The sequence below is a fragment of the Mustela erminea genome, chromosome 19 (assembly GCF_009829155.1).
Source record: "Mustela erminea isolate mMusErm1 chromosome 19, mMusErm1.Pri, whole genome shotgun sequence".
Lineage (NCBI taxonomy): Eukaryota > Metazoa > Chordata > Mammalia > Carnivora > Mustelidae > Mustela > Mustela erminea.
Genome location: NC_045632.1, coordinates 21,366,696 through 21,392,301, shown reverse-complemented (window position 1 = coordinate 21,392,301; position 25,606 = coordinate 21,366,696).

The following is a 25,606-nucleotide window of genomic DNA, read 5'->3' as shown; positions in this document are numbered from 1 at the left end:
TTCCTTTTTTTTAATGGTTGCATGTTATCCTACAGCGAAGTCATACTCACTTTCTTAGCCATTCTGGTTGGCAAAATCTACTCTGTTTTTGGTTTCTTACCAGCACAAACAACACTGCAATAAATACCCTTGACATCAGTCTGTCCTTAAGTATTGTCCCTTTCAGTGACCATGGGGTCATTCTGTGGGAGGATAATTACAGAGTTGAATGCTGTATATATTTTTAAATGTTGCCAAACTGCCTTCCCAAAGGTTGTAACACTTCACATTTTCACTGGCAACATAGAGAGTATCCTATTTCTTCATGCCTACTAATTTTAGTTGATAATAGATCTTTTTTATTTTGTAAAAATAAAATCTCACCATTAATCTAAGTTGCATTTCCTTGACTCCTACTGAATTGCTTTATTTTTTTTAAAGAGTTTATTTATTTATTTGACAGAGATCTCAAGTAGACAGAGAGACAGGCAGATAGAGAGGAAGGAAAGCAGGCTCCCTGCTGAGCAGAAAGCCCAATGTGGGGCTTTATCCTAGGACCCTGAGACCATGACTTGAGCCAAAGGCAGAGGCTTAACCCACTGAGCCACCCAGGTGCCCCTGAATTACTTTAAGTAGCAAAAGAGTAAAACATTTCTATTAAAACCAAGAATTATACAGAAGCTACTGTAACTATAATTATTGCATATTATCTTGAACATCCTAGCATACTGTTGTCCAATAGAAATTTTTGAAATGATAGAAATATTCTATATACTGTGTTGTCCAATATGATAGTTTCTAGTCACACATGGTTCATGAACAACTGAAATGTGACTATGGTGAATAAAGGAATGAATTTTTAATGTTATTAATTTTAATTCAATTTAATTGAACTCAAATTTAATTTAATTTAATTAAAAATAGCCAAATGTGGCAAGTGGCAACCATACTGGATAGGGCAGTTCTAGATAATGCAAAATAAGAAATAAAAATAATTGCAACAAACATTAGAATATACACACAAATTTATCTTTTGCTGACTGTACATCTAGACCACTCACAATATTTGAGTAAAAACAAACAATAACAACCTCCTAAGAGTAATTAGAGACAATTATAAAGTAACTATTTATAAGCTAAGTATGCAAAAATCAATAGCTACTTTAGTGAGTACACTAAACATCTAGAATAGAATTAGGTAAAAATTCTTCAATTTATAATACAACAAAAATGACAAAATGCTAAGGAAAAAATTTAACCCCAAAGCCACAAGATGCTAGGACACAAATTTAAAATTGCAATAAGAAGAGTGAAACAGAGCCAGAAGCCTGGAAAAGTGCACCATGCTCTTGGATGAGAAAATACATTCTCAAACATATATGATATAAATTATATATTGACATATCATATGTAAAATATGATATCCAAATATGATATATGTCAATATAGATGTAATATATATTGATATTTATCTATCAATTCTTCTAAAATTAATCTATAATTTAATGCAATTCCAATGAGAAATCCAAAAGGTTAAAATAGTCCCTGAATTCATATGAAAGAATTTGCCTAAAACCTGCCCGAAAACTGTTAAGAAAGAAAAATGAGAGGAGACTTACCTTATGACTTACCAGAATAGTCTCAAAGCCATTGTAAAAAATCAACATAGTATTGACGTATAATAGACAAATAGATCCATGGAAATTCACTGAAAATTCAGAATTTAATCTCTACCTACAGAAAGTTTTTATTCAACAAAAACAGTATGTTATTCAGTGTGGGGAAATGCAACATTTAATACATAAAGCTAGCAAAACTGGTTATCAAAATGAAATGGAAATTTAAAAGACTCTCGTCCCAAAACCACAGATAAAAAATAAATTTCAACTAGATAAAAGGCTCAAATAAAACAAAGAAATCTTACCAAAAAATTAGAAGACCACTCATACAATCCAAGAGTTAATGTGGCCTTCCTAAATAAGAGTAAATAAAATCATTCTTATCTACTTCTTGCATTCTTAATTATTTTATACTAAAATAAAGCAATAAATAAAAAGCTATTATTTAATTTCTACTAAAAAAGTAAAGGGAGCAATATCTAACCCTATAAATATAAAACATTTGTTTGGCAAAGATGTAAGTAAACACTCAAAATATATAGCTAGAAAATAATATTTCTAATAAGGTTAATTTCCACACCACACAAAAAATTGATGCAAACTAATTAGAGAAAGGAGAGTCAATTTGAAAGAAATAAGAAGGTGACATGAAGAGCAGCTTTATAGAAGATATAACCCAGATAATAAATAAACAACTTTAGAAAGAAGCACAAGTCATCTCTGGTAGAAGACTTCTGTTCTTTCCAGGGCTAGTGTCCAGTTTGGGGGGACAAAGGAAAGACAGGAAACTTGGAGTCTACCTCTCTGCTGAAATTACTTTGCTACCAGGCCTGCTCCACTGCAGTCAGACCATTCCAGGGTGTGGGGCCACTCTGGGTTTCCTGCTTTACAGATTCACATAGGAATCAAGACCCAGAGATCCTCTGCTCTCAGATCCCTCAATTTCCCTGGAGGTTCTGACACCAATTCAGAGAAAGGAATGGATACCCTGTCCCTTCCACATAGCTCTTACCCTCAGCCTGGGGAAAGTGTTCACCTCTTCTTTTTTGGCATGTTGGGGAGAAAGAATTTCCTATGCCTTTCAACGTCCTTCTAGCTGAACCAAGAGTTAAACTGATATGAGACTGGTTAACAGGAGAAAATAAAATTTAGTTCCAAATATACAGAAAATCCTTACAGACATGGCAGTCAGGCGACATGAGGCTTATCTGAGCTCAGGAGAGAGTCAGGGTCTCTGGGATGCAAAGGGGACGAAGACCATTAGCAAGAAGATGAGAGATGTTTGGAAAATCAAGGTTTCCCTATTATGCAAATATATTTCCTGGGTAAAGAGGAATCCTTGTGTTCAGGGCACCTGGGTAGCTCAGAGCCCTGGGATGTAGCCCCACATTGGCTCCAAGCTCAGCAGGGAATGTTTGTCTCTCTCCTTCTCCCTTCACCCCTCCCCCTGTCCATACTCTTTCTCAAATAAAAAATAATTTTTTAAAAAAGGAATCCCTGTTAATACCTTTCTGCCTGCTACAGGCTAGCAATTGAAGAGGACATAATGAGCTTTTCTTGAACCTTCTGGGTTTAAATTGCATTTAACTCAAAATAATTCTTACATCAAAGTGGCCCGTCATGGCATTGCCCACCTTTGGTCCTTACAGGAGTGCAGGAGTAAAGACTGGGACCAGCAAGTTCTCCTGTACACTTACTTTCAGAACAAAAGACTTGCCCTTGGAGACTTGAAAGCTAAGGAAATAACTACCTGAGGTTGCATTTGAATTCCTGTTCTGGATGTGTACATGGGTGTAGGGAGAGACTGGCCCGAGAGCAGTGAGGGAAGGGAGAGCTGATGCCTAAAAATATCATCCCCTTACAGTGAAATTGTGCAAGCTTCTGGGAACTCAGGGTGAGCAAGTAGAAGAATTTGGGCCAAAACTTAGAGGCCCTGACAAGGAGCTGGGAGTCTGTGGGCTAGGCCACATCTTCGGTTGCTTGTGCCTCTGTCTCTACCTTCCTTCTGGTGAACCCTCCACGGTAAGACATTACTGACTTCCTCTGTGCCATCAAAACACATAGGGTAGCAAGGAGTTTCTCCTGCCCTAGGTGGGCATTCTGGGTGAGTCTTTGAGAACAGCAAGGTCCTGTTCCCTCTGTGAGCTCTCAAAAAGGGCCCCTGCAGACTCATCACCTCCGTCATGCAGAAGTCAGCTTGTGATCAGACACCTCCTGCCTCCCCATCCAGGGAAACTGGCAGGCCCTGCACACTGCATATTGGCCAGGTGACAGTGAGTGACAGCTGGCTCTGTCAAGAGATTAACTCTGAGCTAGGTGGCATTCCCTTTTTACTCTGCCACACACCTTCTCTACACTGCCACCATCGACTGACAAAGCACACTGTCTTGATCTTACACATCACTGGGCAAAATTGCCAGGGTCTTATTAATTAGCATCATTCATACTTGTGTGCACACAAGGGTGTGCCTCTTGCCCCGACTCACTCATTACAGTAAAGGTGGCACCTGTGAGGTGACTCTTGAAAGATTGGCATCTGGGAATTAATAGTAACTTTTGGGGCCAGACTGTGGAAAGGCTGAAACCAGGTTTTAGAATTTGAAAGTCCCTCAGAAGTATTCACCACACTTAAATTTTCAAGGTAGGAAGTGTTATCTTTTGTTATTTTTGCATTTATGTTTTTTTTTATTTTATTTTCCAAAAATGGGGAACTGTTATTATTATTATTTTTTTTTTTGCTGTTTTGCTGTTTTTAAATGCATATCATTACCAAATACTATTTTAGGTACTTAATCTTTTCTTTTTAAACTTTGTTTAATCCTCCTGGTAATGGCCATTCTATAAATTAGGTGCTATTCTCATTTTATCCTATTTATATCATTTTCATTTCATGAAGCAACCAAAGCACAGAAATGACAAAAGACTTGCCCAAGGTCATTGGCTTTCCAAGTTTGCATACATAGAATTAAATGCAGGCACTCTAGCTTCAGAGTCTGCACTCTTAATCACTACCTTACATTGTCAAAAGCATAACATCTATTAATTTAATTAATAGATTTTATTTAATAAATAATTTAAAAATTAATTCAATTAATAAGAAACTGTATGTATGGATCATCTGCTGTGTGGATGTTGGTCTATTATGTTAGGAATATAGTGGAAAACAAGATAGACAAGATCTCCACCCTCATGGAACTTATATCTTAGCAAAGAAGATTAAAAATAAATAGATGATGATTCACCTCCCCTTCCAATTTACCCCAACCCCCTTCTCTCTAACTCCCCATGTCCTCCATGCTTTTTGTTATGCTCCACAAATAAGTGAAACCATATGATAATTGACTCTCTCTGCTTGACTTATTTCACTCAGCATAATCTCTTCCAGTCCCATCCATGTTGCTACAAAAGTTGGGTATTCGTCCTTTCTGATGGAGGCATAATACTCCATAGTGTATATGGACCACATCTTCCTTATCCATTCGTCCGTTGAAGGGCATCTTGGTTCTTTCCACAGTTTGGCGACCGTGGCCATTGCTGCTATAAACATTGGGGTACAGATGGCCCTTCTTTTCACGACATCTGTATTTTTGGGGTAAATACTCAGGAGTGCAATGGCAGGGGAGGTGAATCATGAGAGACTATAGACTCTGAAAAACAATCTGAGGGGTTTGAAGTGGCGGGGGGGTGGGAGGTTGGGGTACCAGGTGGTGGGTATTATAGAGGGCACGGATTGCATGGAGCACTGGGTGTAGTGAAAAAATAATGATACTGTTATGCTGAAAATAAATAAATGAAAAAAAATACTATCTCAAAAAAAATAGATGAATAAAAATAAATAACAATTTCAAAGAATGAGAAGTATCTAAGAAGAATAAAACAAGTTGATATGACAGTAATTCCAAGAGAATTCATTTAGATAGTTATCAGAAAAGGTTTTGTTGAAGAAATGACAAAAAGGAGGCAACCACATGAAAAGTCAAGGAAAGGGCCTTCCAGAAAGAGTAACAGCAAATGAAAGGATCCTGAGTTGATAATGAGGTTGGCAAGTATGATGATCAAGAACAGACAGAGGGGCACCTGGGTGGCTCAGTGGGTTAAGCCTCTGCCTTCAGCTCAGGTCATGATCCCAGGGTCCTGAGATCGAGTCCCACATCAGGCTCTCTGCTCGGCAGGGAGCCTGCTTCCCCCTCTCTCTGTCTGCCTCTCTGCCTACTTGTGATGTCTCTCTCTCTCTCTCTCTCTGTGTGTGTGTCAAATAAATAAATAAAATCTTTTTTAAAAAAAGAGCAGATAGAAAAATTAGTGAACGGATGAATGGATATGAACAGGGCATGAACTTAGAATCTCAGAACATCTTCATCCCCCTCTTCCTCCTAATTGTCTTCGAAACATCATCACCATCCCACAAAATGGAATGCGGAAGCGATTATCTAAATAGCTATAGCCCAAAGAAACCATTTTCAATAAAGAAGGGTATAGGCATAACCTCAATAATTGGCTGTATTTGGGTGGTGAATGTGGCTCGGATGTTCACATCTCCAAATCAATAGCCAAGTACCACCACAATCACAATCTCATAATCTGCACCCTCAATACCCTATAAGAACATTTGTTTTCAGCAATTTAGGCTAATGGGGCAGAATTCAGAATGGGTGACACAATGATACCATGGAGGAAGGGGTCTGTGAGCTCTGGGTCCAGGAAGACGCCACACAGGAGTACAGAGCAGGTGGTCTGGGATAGACAATGAACAGTGTTTTGAATAAATGAATGATTGAATGAGTGGATTTATTAGTGCCCCTAATTAAGAGATGTATAAGAAGTAAGAGAAGCAAATGTGTCCTTCATGTTTCTCTTAGAGGTATTCCTGTGTTTGTGTAGATTTCTCAAGGGTGTGTAAAACCTTCCATGTGAACATGAAAGCTCATATAACTTTCTCAAAGTAAACCTCTGAAAATTTTCTAATTCAAGGAGTCAATACTTTTTTTTCCTCCATCCCACATTTGGAAATTAAACAACACACTTCTTTTTTTTTTTAATTTTTTATTTTTTATAAACATATATTTTTATCCCCAGGGGTACAGGTCTGTGAATCACCAGGTTTACACACTTCACAGCACTCACCAAAGCACATACCCTCCCCAATGTCCATAATCCCACCCCCTTCTCCCAAACCCCCTCCCCCCAGCAACCCTCAGTTTGTTTTGTGAGATTAAGAGTCACTTATGGTTTGTCTCCCTCCCAATCCCATCTTGTTTCATTGATTCTTCTCCTACCCACTTAAGCCCCCATGTTGCATCACCACTTCCTCATATCAGGGAGATCATATGATAGTTGTCTTTCTCTGCTTGACTTATTTAGCTAAGCATGATACGCTCTAGTTCCATCCATGTTGTCGCAAATGGCAAGATTTCATTTCTTTTGATGGCTGCATAGTATTCCATTGTGTATATATACCACATCTTCGTGATCCATTCATCTGTTGATGGACATCTAGGTTCTTTCCATAGTTTGGCTATTGTGGACATTGCTGCTATAAACATTCGGATGTTTATAAACAACACACTTCTAAATTCCATGGGTCAAAGAAGTCTTAAGAGAAACTTAAAATACATAAAAATGAATGAAAATTAAAATACAACATATTAAAAATAGGTGGTATGCAGGTAACGCAAGGCTAAGAGAGAAATTTACTGCATTAAATTACTTTAGAAAAGAGGAAAAGGCACAAATTGAAGTTCTTACCTCAAGGAAACAGAAAAGGAAGAGCAAACAAAAGGAAGGAAATAATAAAAATTAGAGCAGAAATCAATGCAATTAAAAACAGGAAAAAAATGAAAAGCAATACAATTTAAATAAAAAAGAAAAGCAATATAATAAAAAGCTATTTCTTTTTTTTTAAATGTAATGATAAACCTTTCTCAAAACTGACCAAGATAAAATGTGAGAAGACACAAATCATCAATATCAGGAATCAAAGGGGATATTATAATAGATCCCGTGGCCATTAAAAGAATGAGTGTAATACTGGGAACAACCATACACTCATAAATTCAACAGGTTGGAAGAAATGGACCAGTTCTTTAAAAACCATGAACTATCAAAACCAATATGAAATTTATAACCCAGTAGGTCCTCAAACCTTTGAATAGATTGAATTTCTCATTATACACCTCTTTAAAAAAAATAAATAAATGGTTGGTTTACTGGAAAACCCTACCAAATATTTAAAGAATTAACAACAATTTTATGCAATCTTTCCCAGAAAAACAGAAGAGGAACAACACTTCTAAACTCACTTTAGGAGGCTAGTATTACCTTGATACAAAAACTACCCTAATACAGTACAAAATAAGACAGTGGCAGACCACTATCTCTTATGAATTTAGCAACAAAGTCTTCAACAAAATATTAACAAATAAACCCAGTGATATACAAAACAGAATGAGGGGCACCTGAGTGGCTCAGTGGGTTAAAGCCTCTGCTTTTGGTTCAGGTCATGATCCCAAGGTCCTGGGATCGAGCCCCACATCGAGTTCTCTGCTCAGCAGGGAGCCTGCTTCCCCCTCTCTGCCTGCCTCTCTGCCTACTTGTGATCTCTGTCAAATAAATAAATAAAATCTTAAAAAAAAAAAGCAGAATGAGACAGCATGATTCTCTTGAATTTCTGTGTAATGTGGGTTCAACATAAAACTTACAGCACAGTGCTGTAAGTTCTGGCCACTGCAAGGCAGCAGAAAACGAATAGGCAGTAGAGAGAAAATCAAACTGTCCCTGCTTGCAGATGACATATTGTCTACATAGAAAATCCAGGAAATCTTGAAAACAAACTAACTAACTAACAGCTAGAATGAGTAAGCAAGATCTATAAGGGTACAAAGTAGGAGATTAACACATAAAAGTCAATTTCCATGTCCTGAAGTGAACATGCATGAACCAAAATAAAAAAACTAAAATAAGCCTGGTGCTTGTTCCAGAGCAAATTAGAAACTTAGGTGTAAACTTTAAAAAAAAAAATGTACAGGATCAAAAAACTACCAAATGCAGATGAAAGAATTCCAGGAAGACTAAAGAAGGGGAAGACACGCCGTGTCCACTCAGTGGGAAGACTAAACATAGCAAAGACGTCAATTTTCCCCAAATTGATTTTCCCCTTAAAAAAGGCACATATGAAAAAAAAAAGGGAAAAAAAGGCACATATGGGCAAAATATTTGAATTAGACATCTCACCAAAGACAGCATAAAAACGGCATAAAAACATGTAAAAATGTTCAATATTGTTAATCATCAGAGAAATGCAAATTAAAACCACAATGAAAAGCCGCTGCATACTTACAAAAATGGCTTAAAAAAGTAGCGATCGAATGCTGCCAAAGAGATGAAATCATTGGAAATCCCATAAATTGCTGCTCAGAGTATAAAATGGCATGGTCATTTTGGAATTCAGCATTTTTCCTAAATTCAAAGATCATGTATTATACAACCCAGCAATCTTATCCCTAGATATTGATTGTGTATCTGTACATCACAGAAAGCAACCTTTCTGTGAATGTTTCTAGCAGATTTATTCATCATTTCATGAAACTGGAAATAATACAGATGTCCATCAATCTGTGAATGGATAAATCATGATCTATCCGTACAACAGAACGCTACTCAGCTGGGAAAAAAGAATAAGCCGCTGATAGACAAGAAACATGACCTGCGCATCTGAAACTGACAGGATGTTATGTGTCAACCACACATCAATTAAAAGCTAATTAATTAACTAATCATTTTAAAAGTAGCAAATAGAAAAAAGTAGGTGAGGCTCAAACACATTATAATGAGCATCTCGAGTGAAAAAAGCCAGACACAAAAGACAGCATACTGCATGATTCATTAAATGTAAAATTTTAGAAAAGATAAAATTATAGCAACAGAAAAGCAAACAGTGGTTGCTAGTGACTAGGGCTGAGAGGGGGAATGGCTTTCAAGAGACACAAGGGAACTTTTAGGGAATGATGGAAATGTTCTACTTTATGACTAAGGAGGTAAATGTATACTCGACTGTATTCATCTACCAAAACTCATTAAATTAGGCTCTTACATTAGACAAATTATAAATTTACTTCAATTTAAGGTAAATTATAGTTCACTAAAACTGAGATGAAATTTACAGTTTACATAAAATGAAGACAAAGAACTTTTAGAAAATCTGCACACAGTGACACAAAGTTGGGAAGAGAGCGAATGGTGAACAAAAGAGACGGTTTGATAATAGGCAAGAAGGAGAAAGTTCTGGAGTCACATGGGCCTTCGTGGGTCAAGGCAAGTGTTCCTCAGTATTGCGTGCACTCCAGCCGGGGTCCCCAGGAGCCAGGTTCCCTGAATCACTGGAGGGACTCACAGAAGCAGAATCTCCAGACCCTAGACTATAGCTTTGGGAAGTTCACCAGGTAGTTCTGTGATATGGCCCAGAGACCATCAACTCTAACTGTGCAAAGGCTCATGCATGAGATGCTTTCAACCCAAATCCACTTAGTGAAGTTTTCCTGACATGACCTGGTGCTAAAGCTGCTGGGTGGAGATAGGCAGACTTCGGGGCTTGGGAATAACACGTGCATGGCAAGAAGGTTGTCCGGCATGTCTGAGGACGTGGTAGATGATTCTTGGTGAGGTAGGGAGGTCAGCCTACAGGAGACCCATGCCACCACCATGCTACCCCATGACCCCCCAGCACACGGGCCCTCTTTGTACAGAAAGACTATCTCTAAACACAGTAGAAGTGTCAGAAAACATGTGTTTTCTTAGAGGGTGACTTACTGGCGTACCAGTTGCTGTGTTTCTTTTTTTCCCCTTAATTGCAAGTAGATCTTCTCAAAGCAGAAGCTCCCGGATGTGTTCCTGAGTCTTGCTAGCAGGGTTATTGGCTGTAAGCCATCTGCTGGCTGTGTGAAGGTCCACTCAGTCCTCCCAACATGGGGGCTTGCCTAATGGGAGGACGTGCATGAAACACTTGGAAGTTAGAACAGCAAATATTATTCAGACACAAATCGTTCCTATTAGGACAGTTGTTTTCTAAAATGGATCAGTCTCTTCAAAAGCGTTTTCACCAATGTAAAACCTACATACCCTTCCTTCAATGCTTCTCTTTCTGGTATAGCTAATCAGTTCGTAGGAAAGTCGCAAAGCAGGAACTAAGTCTCTGATCACTTGTTAATAGCTGCTTGACCCTGGAACTAGTCCTACAGGAAACAGCGGCTCTTTAAAACATAGTATAGGTTTGCCGTGCCTGGGGCAGGGATCTCAATCCTTCTTGTCCACTGGAACCATCTGGAAGCCTCGTCCGGACAAGCACAGATTTTATTGTTCTGACATGAAACCAGGCATGAGCATCTTTTTTTTTTTTTTTTTTTAAGAGACGTGTTTCCTTATGGGGATCCAGGGCTGAGGACCACAGGCCTAGAGATGAGGCAAGATGAGACGTATTCATCAAGCTAACTTTATTGAGCACTTACTAGGTGTCAGGAAGAGTGGTTGATGGTGGTGGGTTTCCCACAGCGGATTCCTAGGGCCTTAGGTTCTTTGGCTGATACTATGATCAGACAAAGGATAAAGGCATTTTGAAACCCATCTGTGCAGTCGCTTCTCCAGGAAGGCGCTGAACTCCTAGATGTTCTATTTTATTCATGCAACGCTGCGGCACGCAACTCAACCTACAGCCGCAAAGAGTAAATCTGCAAACGACAAGGGAGGATCGGCGACAGGGAGAGACATGAGCACAGAGATTGTACATTAATGAAATCTCTGCAATTCCAGGATATTGACAAAGGTACATGCTGATAGCCAAAGAGCATGTAAGGATTTTAATACCACATTTCCAGTTATGACTAGAGAAGCATAATTAGGTACTAAATTACAATGTTAATATTCATTTGAACGCAGAAGTACTTGTAGTGGTAGCACTGGGGCCCTGGGAGGGCAGCGGGGGAGATGATTCAACGGACAGAGAGTTTCTCTGAACAAGTTTTGTCCTGGGTTCTGTGAGGTCAGCTCCCAGCAAAGTCTTCAGGGGTCAAGGCGTGGACTGAGAATGGTGGCTTTTCTCCTTTGGTAGCTTGCACTCAAGGGGTTCAGAGCTAAGCGAGTAAATACACAAGTCACTACAAATTACAGTTCAGAACACAGACTAGGACGGAGTGGGGAGAGAGAGCCCCCGGAGGAGGGCGCGCTGGCGAAAGCCAATTGGGACGTGGATGCCCGACGTGGGGGGAGGTGCGGGGCTCCGTGCTGCACACAATTTTTCTAGCAAGAATAGAAGGAAGGGTCTTGCTGAGGTCTCCTATTACTGGGGCCTTATCTATTTATACATCCATTTCATCCAGAAAGAGTCTGAGGTGGGGCTTACCTGTCATCTGCAAGAAAATTAAAGTCGCTTCCTAAAAGGGGCAAAAGCAAATTGAAGTAATGAGAAGGAAGGAAGAGGGAGGGGGGTTAAGAGAGAAAGAGGGAAAAAGACAACACCCATGCAAGTGTGTGCGCCTACACACACACACACACACACACACACACACGTGCATGCCGTCGCACATAGGAGTGCCTTGTGGAAGTCCCTTAAATGAAGCACGGATTCCCCCTTATGCCCATCTCCCCAGGATTTGGTTGTCTTCCTACAGAATTTCTCTGGGCTTCCTACAAAAGGTAAGATTCCAGATTGAGCAACCCTAATTAGCTGGGGCCATCTCCCGTATGGAGCAGAAGCAAATCTGTCACCAGCTGTGGAAAACAACAGTCCTCAGCTCCCCCAAACCCCAAAACACATAAGCTCAGCATTTTAACTGGCTGGGGTAAGAGCCATTATTTTCATTAATGGAGCTCATTTTTATTTTATTGGGCTTTTTTACTATCAGATTAAAAGCATGTTTTTATTGTAGTTTTTTTTTTTTTCTAATGCAATCTTGGGTGATGTGCTCAGAATGAATGGAATAGTTATTGTTTTAATTATTTTTTCATTTTGTGTTTTTATTTCGTTTGTTCCTTTTATTTACTACTCTTAAGTTTGCCGTAATAACACGGACGCAGGGTGCTCGGAGGCCTCCCGTCAGCACCCCGCAGCGGTTTGCCTCAGCTAAAGGCCACGGAAGAGGAAAACACCAGCACACTAATGCTTTCAGAGCCGAGCGGCAGCAAAGCGCCCCCCACCCCCTGCCCCCAGTCCAACCACAGTGACAGAGGGCACGTGGGCAGGGCCAAGGGCATGAGCCCCTCAGGGCTGAGAGGAGCAATACAAGGTGACATTCCAGGTCACTCTGTGCCTCTCCTTGGCTAAACCCAGCCTGGCTCATTGGGCGAAGAAAAACGTGGAAGGAGTCTCAAGGTGGATAAGCCATGGGGCACGTTCCTCGCTTCCTGCCACATGTCACCAATGCCCAGGTCTGCAGAGGCTGCCTGTAAGGACCCCCAGGTGTTAACACACAGAGACACTCAGCTGGACCTGGACACCTGTTCCCTGCCCACAAAGGTGAGGGGACAAGAACAATGCCTTTCCAGGAGGTCCGCATGTCTCTGCAACATTGGGGGCTTGGGTAGGGCAGCCTTTCCAGATTCTTCACTTAGCAATAGAAGCTGAGCATGTGAGTTTGCTGTCCAGAAACAAGCTGAAAAAATACTGCACATGTAGATGCCCATAACTGCTGATGAAGGGCTCCTTCGGGCTCCTCAATACTCTTGATCTCCCTGGATCTAACTGGAGAAAGCATCCATCCCCGGAAGAGAGGCCGAGGCCCATGCATGGGTTTGCCACAGCCCCGTGCTCGCTATGTTGTCTCACTCCTCCTTCCCTTGACTGGTTCCCTTTGTCTGACCAGCCCCCATTCCCAGGGTGCCCCCAGAGTGTTCTCTACATCCCTAACCCGTTTGGCCTGTGAGGTTAAAAGGTACAAAGATCATGGTGGTACCTTCTTCAAAAGGCTTCTCATCACACGCACAATAAAACCCAAACTCCTTGCAGATCCCATGAAGTCACTGTGATCTGACCCGTCCTGGCTTCTGGGCTCAGCTGCCCCACTGACCTCACTCTGGCCACACCAGCCACCCTTGAAGGAGCTTGGGCTGTCCCCCTCCTGGAGGTTCCCCCACACCTCTTCCTGATTCTTTTCCTAAAAGGGATTCCCATAGAGGTCACCCTGCTCACCCTCTGCCTCTGCCATCACTCTATGTGTCCTTACCTGCCTTCACTTTCACCGTGACACTTGTCACTGCTGACCTTACATCACTTACACCTTTGCTGATTGCCTCTCCACCTGCGAATGAGCACAGGGAGGGGAACTGCTGCATCTCTAGGCCCAGCACAGCAGCCCTGGGCACTTGGCAGGTGGCCAAGAAGTTCTTGGTAGCAGACATCTCGGACTCTTTTTACTGCTGTATCACTGACATAGAGAAAGTTCTGGCATATAGTAGATAGTCAATAAATGCTTGCTGTCTAGGAAAAAAACATGTGAAAATCACATGTCAATGGCCATAAGTACCTTTTCATTGCCACTTATGTTCCAATGGATGAGTCAGGAACTTCCAGAGTGAAGGTGAACTTGGGACTCAGCTCTCTCCTTCCAGCCCCCCAAAACCAACAGAATACTTCCAAGACCACCTGATTTTGTGTCTAAATAAAAATAAGGTAGATGAGGCTTTCAAAACCCACAAATGTCTCCTTCTTAATGAACGTTGGCTCACTACCTCTATTACCTCCCTTGCTTCATACATGTGTCATTTCTCAGAACATATTCTATGGAGATAAATAAGATGTCACACACACACACACACACACACACACAGAGAGAGAGAGAGAGAGAGAGAAATATTACCCAGCCATCAAAAAGAATGAGACCTTGCCATTTGCAACAACATGGATAGACCTAGAGGGAATTGAGCTAAGTGAAATAAGTCAGATGGAGAATGACAAACACCATATGATTTCACCTATATGTGAAATCTTAAAAAAGCAAACAAAGAAAAAGCAAAAGTAGACCATAAACACAGAGAACACAGAGAGGACGGGGTGGGCAAGATGGGTGAGGGGGAAGGGGAATATGGGCTTCCAGGGAGCATAGTCAAAGGTACTGTAACAGCGTTGTGTGGTGACAGATGGTAGCTACATTGTGATGAGGGCAGCGGCACGCATAGGCTTGTCCAATCATTATACTGTACACCCCAGAACTAATGTAACATTGTGCATCAACTGTACTCAAGTAAAAAATAAATAAAGACTGATCCATAGTAAAAATAAAAAGATTCAGTTCTTATCCAAGGCTATGCCCTTCATTTTTCAACTACTTTTTAGATATAGAAAAATAAAATACCAAAGAAGTTATTTTCAGTTATTAATGAATTTCTGGGGGTGGAAGGAATAAGAGGGAGAAAACCAACACAAGACCTCTCACTGTGTCCCTTTTTATATCATGTTATCTTTGAACTCTGTGACGTTATACAGAGTGCGATCATCCACCATAATGTAAAGGGCTTAAGAATCAAGAAATCGCACTTGAAACAAAGAAACAGAGCATGGAGTCTCCTTTAACAAAATCCCAGCAGTAAATTCTAGAAACAACTTCCACCTCACAAAAGATGTTCCCTTAAGGGAAGTGAATGCTACAGCTAAAGAACTATTTTTTTTTTTTTTTTTTTTTTTTTGCCCAAAGACGATTTGGAAGGAGTGCTCCTGCCTTGGAGAGAATACCCAGATTTAAGTTATGTAAACAAAAGAAGTCCATTTATCACGACCCACACTCAAGTGCCAGGGCTCTGTGGCATCCTGAGCATGAGACATGAAGTCGCCAGCGCCGTGCACTGCTCAATTGTCCTTCCCACGCTGTACTTGTGAATCCCATAGCCAATGCAATTATACTCTCAGAGAATTTTGGAACAGAATGGGGCCGGTCAGGCAGGGGGTTCTTGACTTACGTTAGGCAGACATTGGTGGGTTACTTTTGCCAAATATCCCTTCATTTTAAAAAGTGCTGCAGGGAATGACAAAGTTGGGGGTCATACATTTATAAAAAGAGAATATTCCACACTCCTGCACCATTGTGTGTCATTTGGCTGGTACAACATGGAACACAGGTTGGGACATGTGGTTCTATCCCGAGTCTGAGCTATGTGCAGGCTTCTGTCTTGGCTCATAGGAAATAACGCACTCCTACTAATGAGTATTACATATTAAAGGTATATTGTACAAATTATATAATTATATATTATATAAATATAATCATAAAAAAGTTCATGGCCAACCCTTCTCTCTGTCAAATGCTATTCTAAGCCCTTTACATTCTAAGTTGTCATGGTATAAGGCAATACTGTCTTCCCTCATTTCAGATCCGGAGAGAGGGGCATGGAAGGGCTAGATGACTTGCTCAAGATCATAGAGCTGGAGGGGGGCAGAGCTTCATCAGAACCCCAGTCTTGGGCTTAAGGTTAGCAGTGGCCGGTGCCATGATGGCATGAAGTCAGAACAGGGCACAGGGACCCATGGGGGTGAGGAGGGTGACCTCTCTGGGAATCCCTCCTAAGAACAGAGTCTTGAAGAGCTATGGGGGAGCCTCCACACAAGAGACAGCCCAAGCTCCTTCAAGGGTGGCTGGCGTGGTCAGAACAAGGTCAGTGGGGCAGATACAGTGGGGCAGTTGAGCCCAGAAGCCAGGACCGGTCAGATCACAGTGACTTCATGGGGTCTGCAAGGAGTTTGGATTTTATTGTGCGTGTGATGAGAAGCCCTTTGAGGAGGATACCAACATGATCTTTGGACCTTTGTGAGATTTAACCTCACAGACCAAACAGGTTGGGAACCTGGAGAACACTCTGGGGACACCCTGGAATGGGGGCTGGACAGGCGAAGGGAACCAGTCAAAGGAAGGAAGACTGAGGCCACAGCGCTTCGAGGTAGTGCTGGCACTTGTTGACAGTGCGTGGCAGCTCACAGAGGCGAATTCTCGCGCCAAGCACCCAGCATCCGAACCCTGCCTGGTTTTACACTCTCAAAGTGGCTCATCTGGGAGTTTACCTTTTATTTCTCATTCACCTTCTATGCAGAAACTGTCCACCCTAAGCTGAAGAAGCAAATCTGGGCTGGTCAGTGGACTCGGGGAAGCTCTTGTATCTAGGTGTGGGAGCTGCAGGTTCGATTCAGGGGACGGACTGTCCCTGTGGGCCATATGCACAGACATCTGACTGTGAAAACTGTGCGTGATGATCCAGGGAGCCCCAGGGACTGGAATCCTCATTCCCGTCACACCTGTCTTCTTCATCTTTAGATGAAACTGGCTTGGAGGCCAGTATTTGTTCCTCTATGCTGCTCAGTCCTTATTTCTTTCTCCTGGTTGGATCTATCTACTCTGAGCCATCAGGAGATAGACAGGAGATAAAGACAAAGCATATTGCTTATCCTGTTTTGAACTGGAATTTCAAGTCCTGCTGGGCTACAAAGCACATGCGCAGGGCCACAGAAGACACTTGATGAAAGAGGGCTTCTCTCTTAAAGAATGCTGCCCCAAAGCCACTGCCTTCGGCTCGGGTCATGATCCCAGGGTCCTGGAATCGAGTCCCACATCAGGCTCTCTGCTCAGCGGGGAGCCTGCTTCCTCCTCTCTCTCTCTCTCTGTCTGCCTCTCTGCCTACTTGTGATCTCTCTCTGTCAAATAAATAAATAAATGCTTAAAAAAAAAAAAAGAATGCTGCCCCACACCCTCCCCCATGTCCCCACGCATGCACACACATGCACACACACACACACACACACACACACTGGATATCTAACAAAAACCAAAGAGAAAACCCAATTCTTTCAAATGTTCTAGGAGAGACCCGTTGTTAATTTAGGAAGATTCCTTTTTTCCATGATGAATTAATTTCCTAGAGATCATTTAAGGTGTGATCCAGGCATATATTTTCTTTTGCGACCAAACGGATCTGACCTCTTACTAATTTTGCCTACAATTAGTTTGGTGTAATTACCGCCACTTACAATTCAGTCTGCTTTCACTAAAAAAAATTATTGTTCATGGGGTCATAAAACTCTTTAAAAATTGCTTAATGAAAAATGGAGCCTTGGGAATGTCGCACAAGATAAGCCCAGTCATTAAATCCCGGATTTCCTGTGTGCACGAGGTAGTCGTTTGTGCCGGAGGCTCTATAGCCGTGTGTGTGTGCATGTATGTGACTCATGTTGGGGTGGAGAGATGTGACATGTAGGTTTCCAAGCACCACCCCATATGAGTAACTTCTTCCTTAGTGGGACATGGAACATGACCCAGAAGTCAGGAGACATAGAACACCCAAGGCTTCTATGAGGTCACACATTGTCCAGCATAACCCTCCTCCCCAGATGAGATCACCTCACTTTAAAAATGTGCCAACAACAGTATGATTGGATATCACAGTGGTATTTTCCTCTACAGTGCCATTTTAGCACAGAGGATGCACATTTCTTGATATGGGCACAAGGCCCATGCAAAGTTGACTGGGAGTCCCACAGAGATCAGACTCATGATAAGCCCCATCCCTGGAAGACTGAAGTTTGCAAAACTGAATCACATCATTCATAGGAATTGAGTCCCAAAGTCAGTACCCAGAGCTGAAATCCTATATGATTGAATTACCCTGGAGATCTGCTGGTAAAGACTAAGTTGGAAAGTGATATTCCAACTCTTTTCAATTAGTCTTCACTTTTTGGAACAGATTCCTGCTTCTATGGAAGACTACTAGCTGAAATACCTCGTGTGTGGTTATAGGTCCTGTTGCATAAAAAATCACTTCTCTTTAAACCCCAAAAGCCATTCAGTGCTGTGCAAGGGCATGCCATCGGAGGTACATGAACCTGAGACCAGAGCCCATGCCTCAGAGCACAAACGCCCTGACTGGTTGCAAGGTCACCATACTATTTCAACTCCTCAGATGCCCTTCTTGGCTGCTGAGCACTTGAAATTGCATGACTTAAATATATATACCATGCATCCCCCCGGTGGAGATGCCTGCATGGAAGTATGGTCAGCTCAGATTTACACAGAGACATAGCAATGAGTTTCATAGTAAGAAAACAGGGAAGGTGAATGGCTGGGAATATACTTTGAGATAAATCTGGATTCCTGCATGTTCAGCCTGAGAGGGTCCAGCAGAGCTATCTCACTTGCTCTGGTGTAGAATTGCTTTGCAAAATTCCAGGTAATGTAAGATAAATGCATTGCCAAGAGGGAGGAGATTAACCTTCTCTCATGTTAGCACAGGCAATAGATGCTGGCATCCTCTGACTCACAGTGTATATTGGGCAGATTCAAACAGCCATAGCCTCTACACGGGAGACGGTGATATTGGATGCCCATGCGGTAGCCTGTTGCAAAATGGGTAAAGAGACAGGAAGCTCACAGATTCTCAGCCCATCACATCTTGGGTGCTTCTGACTGCTAGAAATTTCACTGAAGTCCCTTAGGGGTCAGAAACACCTTTTGTTAAGAGGCTTTTGACTGTCCTCATAAAGGATATCATCAGGGTATGCATTAGCCATTTATGCCCCCTGCAGTGACAGATCTCTCTTACTAGTCCCATCTCCCACCCCCAGCTTCCAATAAGCCATTATCTGAACATCTAGACACTATCAGGGCAGCATTGGTCTCTCTAACAGAACCACAAACTAAGGTCTGGGGCTGGGGGTCTTCCCCACTGGAACCCCAGGGTTAATTCAAAGTAATCACATGGAAATGGAGGTCAGTGATGCCAGCCTGTGCCAGGATTTCAATAGGACCAAGGACCAGGGAATCTATACCAATGCCAAAAGATGCCCATGCCCTTTTCCCATGGCAGAGATGCTAACTGAGCCATCTCCTTCAGTTTCATTCATAGGATCCTTTATGGCCCAACCTGCCTACTGCATATGGTTTCATTTCCTACCACACTCTGCTACCCAAGACCACCTCCTTCCCTTTGACTTGAACATGGTTTTCCTTTTGGAACTCCTTGCTGTGTCTCCATCCACCAAAATAATTCCCTCCCATCCTTCAAAAGAACTCAGGTATGGGGGCACGTAGATGGCTCTGTCAGTGAAGCACTTGCCTTTGGCTCAGGTCATGAACCAAGGGTCTTGGGATCAAGCCCCGCATTAGGTTCCCTGCTCAGCACAGAGGATGTTTCTCCCTCTGCCTCTGTCCCCACCCCCAGTTCCTGCTCTCTCTCTCCCTCTTTCCCCCTCTCTCAGATAAATAAATAAAATCTTAAGAAACCTTAAGTGTCATAGCCTAAGGTGGAGGTAGATTTCTCACCTCTTACATGGGGTGGGCGTGATGCTCTGTCTCCCATAGGACCCAGAGGCTTACCCCACAGTGTGCTATAACTATCTGCCCCATGGCTGCCCCACATGCACCAGACCTTGAGTCCCCATCCCCAGCAGGTGTGTGCCTGTGAGCCCACCCTCTAGCCTCATGCCTTGCAGGGTGGGCAGTCAATCCATGTTTGTTAAATGAACAAACGGGTCGTACTACCCCCAAGTCACTCTTCAGTAGCCACATTGGACTGGGCCAGTTTCTCTAAGCAGTAGTTACAGGAAAGCAACCCCTAACATATTTGCACTTCTAGAAAATTCCACACCAGGGCTGATAACCTGGTTTTGACCCCCATTCTTGGCCCCGAAATCAGGGTGACACCCAAGACTTGACATCAAGGAGGAAGAAGAGGAGATAAAAAGGAGGAATGGGGGCTGGGGGCGGTGGAGGAGAAGGAAGAGTAGAACCAGCCAGACAGACACACAAAGAAACTGACCCTTGCACTTCAGGGTCAAGCTGAGCTTCCTGGGCAGTGAAGACAGGGGTGGCCGCAGACCCCCAGCCCCAAGGAAGAAAAACCCCCAGCAAGTTTTCATGGGCTCTGGCTGAGAAAGGCTCCGGGTCAGAAGCTCAAGTTTTGCAAGAGACAATATGGCCGCAACGACTCAGATCCATTCTGCAATCTTTTAGCGGTGGCGTCAGCCAAGTAGCTACAAGAAGGGCCCTCAGAGATACAAAATCTAAGAAAAATAGTCCTGGCATCTAATTACAACAGTGCAGTTTGCTGCTTTTATCTGTAATTGGACTGTATAGTCTTTCATTCTAATTTACTTTACATCTAAACTGTGATAATCAAGACAAGCAGAACAGAATGGTCTCTAACTGGCTATCCTACTGACACCCGTTAATGCCTAATTATAACAACTAAATTAAAGATGCGACTGGAAAGAGGTGGAATATCAGTTTGAAGCATTTAATTCTGTGGAGAGAAGTAGAGATTTTAAATCGTAAGTAAGAAAATCAATATTATGCCTCATTATATTGGTATTGCTAAACAGATTAATGAAATTAAGTATTTTGTTGTGTTTCTTTCCTGTTTTCCAATGTTGTCCTGATGCAATGATGGTTTGTAATGAAGGAGTACTGCAGAGGAGGAAGTCTAAATGGAGAGCCAATTTATACACCGAAATTGGGAGATTGCTAATCTTGTTTATAGAGCAAAGGTTTTCTTTTGATATGGTTAGATTTTTAGATAGGCATTATGGGTCTGGACTTCTGCAGCTCACAGAACAAACATACATTCGACTCAAAGCGAAGGCAGGTGCTGTCTTCCCTCTTATGGGCAGAGGTGTCAAAACGGACCACTTTGACAATACCAGTGTTCACAAACACGGTGGCTCTGGACAAGCATCCTCGGAGATCCTAGTGTCAGTGGCCTCACAGTGGATGCTACCTATGAAAATGCAGGGCAAAGAGGCAAAGGGACGCTGGGGAGATGAATGGAAGGTCTACCAGGTCCCCAGAGCCCTTTCATGGGTTGGAAGCGGGAAGAGAAGCTGTGAGAAGAAGCTGTGGTTCAGCTTTGACAACGGAGCTTGGAAGTAAAAGGACCGAGGTTTGCGGAGAGAGGGAAGACATGCAATTCCTGGGATCGGTGAGGCAGGACACGCATGTCCCTGACTAGGTGGCAGCACGTGCCCACCCATCCTGCCCTGTGGAATTCTAGATTTTTCTTCCTTCGCTCGTTTCTTTGGTGTTTACTGCTTATCCTGACTTCTAAGTCTTACAACTCAGAGTTTATATAGGACTCAAAAAACTAAAAAGTGCCAAATGCTGACATGGTGTGAGTCACCATGGGAGTCACCTCCTCTTGGTCCCCCTGCCACAGAGGTACACAAATGCAGATCTTAGAAGAATTGGAAGACTTTGCAAGAAACATCGACTATTTGAAAGAATCTCTAGAAATCCTCTGGAGTTGAGTTTACTGGCCAGTGACTTATTGAATGAACGACCTGAGGACAGTGCAGCTCCAGACCTCTTCCGAGGCGGGGGACCCCTTCAAACACAAAGCAGCCTGAGCTCCTGCACTGCAGAGCTGGCCCATTTATAAGGGGGCCGTAGAGGGCTGCAAGCAAGGAAGGCACGGGTATACAGACCTTACCCAGAACTTCCAGATCTGAGGAAGAAAGACATGTTAATTCCAACTTATCTTTGAATGGTTGTTTTCAGAAAAGAGAATTTGATTTTGAATTTTGTCTCATCCTCTCTTCCGATTCCTGGGGACCTTACCCATCCCATAAGCATGTGCACAACATGAAGGCAAGGGTGACAGTGCCCTGGGGGCAGTGATCAGCTGGGGCCAAGGGCAGGTCCCCAGCCCCTTCAGGAAGGGCGGGTAAGCCTCCTGATCCCACAGAGTGAGGCATGGGTCTAATCGTCTCCTACTGCTGGCACTCAGGAAGCCAGCGCTGTCACCTCCCACCAGGCCCGCCTCTCAGCTGCACAAACAAAGCCAAATAAAAACTGCTGGCGGCCGCTTGTCCCACTGCGACAGATGTGGTGCCTCTGCACCATCTTGCCTGTTCTTAAGGTTTTTTTTTTTTATTATTATTACAAACAGACAGATGTAGCTTGTCCCTTCCATCTTGTTTACGATGCTGCCAGAGCACCTGTGGAAGACGGGTCCCTGCAGAAATCCTTGACTTCCGTTCAGATGGCTTGAGACGTAGCCAGCCAGCTCTGCAACCCTGCCTGCACATGATTCTGGGTTCTTTTGCACATGTTTGTGTTAAGCCTAGAGAAACCCGAGTCACCCAGAGGATAATCCCAGGCACCTTAGTACCACACCTCAAAGTGCATGGGATGTTTTCAATGTGTAGGCATTCATCAACATGTATGGAGGACCTCCCACAGACCACTTGGCCTTGAGGTCATTCTGTGAGCTGATTCTTGGTTCCGTCAGACTCCTCGCTGCACCAATTGCTTCCCTCACTTGGCCTCGTGTCCATTTAGTCCTAGGACCCCTGCATGGAGGGGGCAAGACCCTGACCGCTCAGGGAGGGCTGTAAGACCTCTGACCATCACCTTGTTGACCTTCCTGTCCTCAGAGAAAGTGGCCCATAAACCCATGTGAACAAAAGACACAGGGCAGAGAGAAGAGGAGATGCTATAAAGAAAGTCCAGGCTGGGGACTGTTTCCTGCTCTCAACTTGACCCTGGGCACCTCCTTAGAATTATGCAGCCCCATACAGACCATTAAAGACCGTTTGCACAGCATCTCATTTCCTTAGCACAGACAATGCAAGAGCAATGACATTCATGGACTTCCTGTGACAACTGCCTCTTCTTTTTACCCTTATTTTCCATGACCCTGCCTTTGCTGTGTAGCAAACCACCCCAAGACACATGACTTAAATACAACCAGCGTGCATTGAGTTCATGCTTATGTGGGTTGGTTGAGTGGTTCTTCTGCTCCAGACTGGCTCAGCTCCTCGCCGCTAGGCTTGCCCATGCATCTCTGATCAGCTGGTGAGTGGGCTGGTGGCTGGGAGATCTAAGGTGGCCTCGGTCATGTGGCTAGCAGCTGGCAGACTATTGGCCAGGGAGACACGGCTGATTGAGCCACATGGCTGTCAACACGTAGCAGCCTCACCCCGGCCTCTTTACATGGTGGTCCGAGCAAGACAGCAAGGCCAGATGTGCTTTTCAAGTCTCGGCCTGGAGCATGTCTCCCACTGTCCATTGGCTGAAGTGGACCCACGGCCAAGAGCAGTCAGCGTGGGAGGACCTTCCCGAGAGCGTGGACACCGGGAGGAGAGGAATTTGTGGCCATTTCTGCATCTGCCACAGTGTTTTGTTTTTCTTTTTTCAATTTATAGCCTCCTTAATTGAATAACTCAATCGTTTACTTTCAACCTTTAGTGTTTACAAAGGAAGCATGCCTTCAGCTTGAGTTGTCTCTTTAATAGATGAGGTTTCAGAAAACTATTTTCAAATGGCAATCAGACTGAGGTTTTTGGGGGCCCAAATTTTTCTTTTTTTCTGCTTTGACTACATTATGGTCTAATAATTTGGCTTAAATGTTTTCTGTTCTTTAGGTTTTTTTAAAGTTGTCTGCTGTGTGTATGTTAAATTCTTAGTACCCCACAGACATGGGAAGGTGAGTAATTTTGGTTACTTGAGACAAATATACAGATACAGTTACATACAGGTTTTAATTTAGACACAGAATCAACCTTGTTGGTAGTATTTTAAGAGTTCCTCTACCATTATAATCTGCCTGATCTGCTAATTTCTTAAAAAGAGATTGCCGTGTTACTGTCATGGAGTTTTACTTGATACATGTCCATGTGCAATGTAGTGGAAGGAATAAAAAAGTCATTAATTATATAAGAATTGTGTAATTCTTACACAATTGTGGAGAAGTGAAGCTGCCACCAATACAAAACAACTTTTTTTTTCCTGCTTCATATTGGTTGCATAGAATTTCCTGTCATACTAACCTGAGCTAAGAATTAACGGAACCGTAATAGCAAGTGTGCTGGTGAACTCACTCATTTATAGGGTGAGTAGAAGTAAAAACTCTGGTGTTCTGGGACCCCTGGGTGGCTCAGTTGGTTGGACGACTGCCTTCGGCTCAGGTCATGATCCCGGAGTCCCGGGATCGAGTCCCACATCGGGCTCTCAGCTCCATGGGGAGTCTGCTTCTCCCTCTGACTTTCTCCTTGCTCATGCTCTTTCTCACTGTCTCTCTCTCAAATAAATAAATAAAATCTTAAAAAAGAAAAAAAAAGAAAAAAAAAGAAAAACTCTGGTGTTCTTCTTGGAGTAAAATTTGTCTATATGTTTAAAAATATAAAAAATGCTCATCCCATTTTAAAGTGGAAAGTTTTATTGAGGTCACTGTAGATTCACATTCAATTGAGAGTAATAGAGAGAGATCCATGTATCTTTTTCCTAGTTTTCACCAGCAGTAACATCGTGCAAACTGGTATCACAACCAAGATATTGACACTGATACAATCAACTAATGCCATTCAGATACTTCCAGTTTTATCTGGAGGGTATTTAGTACTATACCATTTAATCACACGGGTAGGTTTATACATCTATCCCCACAGTCGAGATACAAAACCATTCCATCAACACCAGAATCCCTCATTTTGCCCTTTTACAATCTGGTTCTTCTTCCTCCCACTCCCTTCTTCCCAGATCCTAAACCCCTCAAAACTACTACATTCTCCATTTATAAAATATTGTCACCTCTGCAATGTTCTATCAAAGAATCACATGGTATATGACATTTGCAGATTGGATTTTTTTTCACTCAGAATAATTCCCTGGAGACGCACCTAAGTCATTGTATGTATGAACAGTTCTTTTATTTGCATTGCTGAGTAATATTCCATGCGTATATGTACCACAGTTTAGCCATTCACTCACTGACGGACATCAGAACTCTTTCTAGTTTGGGGTTATTGTGAATATAGACACTATGAGTATTGACCTACAGGTGCTTTTGTGAATACGGTTTTTATTTCTCTGGGATAAATGACCAAGAGTAGAGTTTTTGATTCATATGATAATTTCATGTTTAGTTTTATAAGAAACTGCCAAACTGTTTTCAAAAGTGGGTATATCATCTTATATTCCCACCAACAATGTATTAGTAATCGAGTGCCTCTGCATGCTTGCCAGCATTTGGTAATGTCACTGTTTTTTATTTTC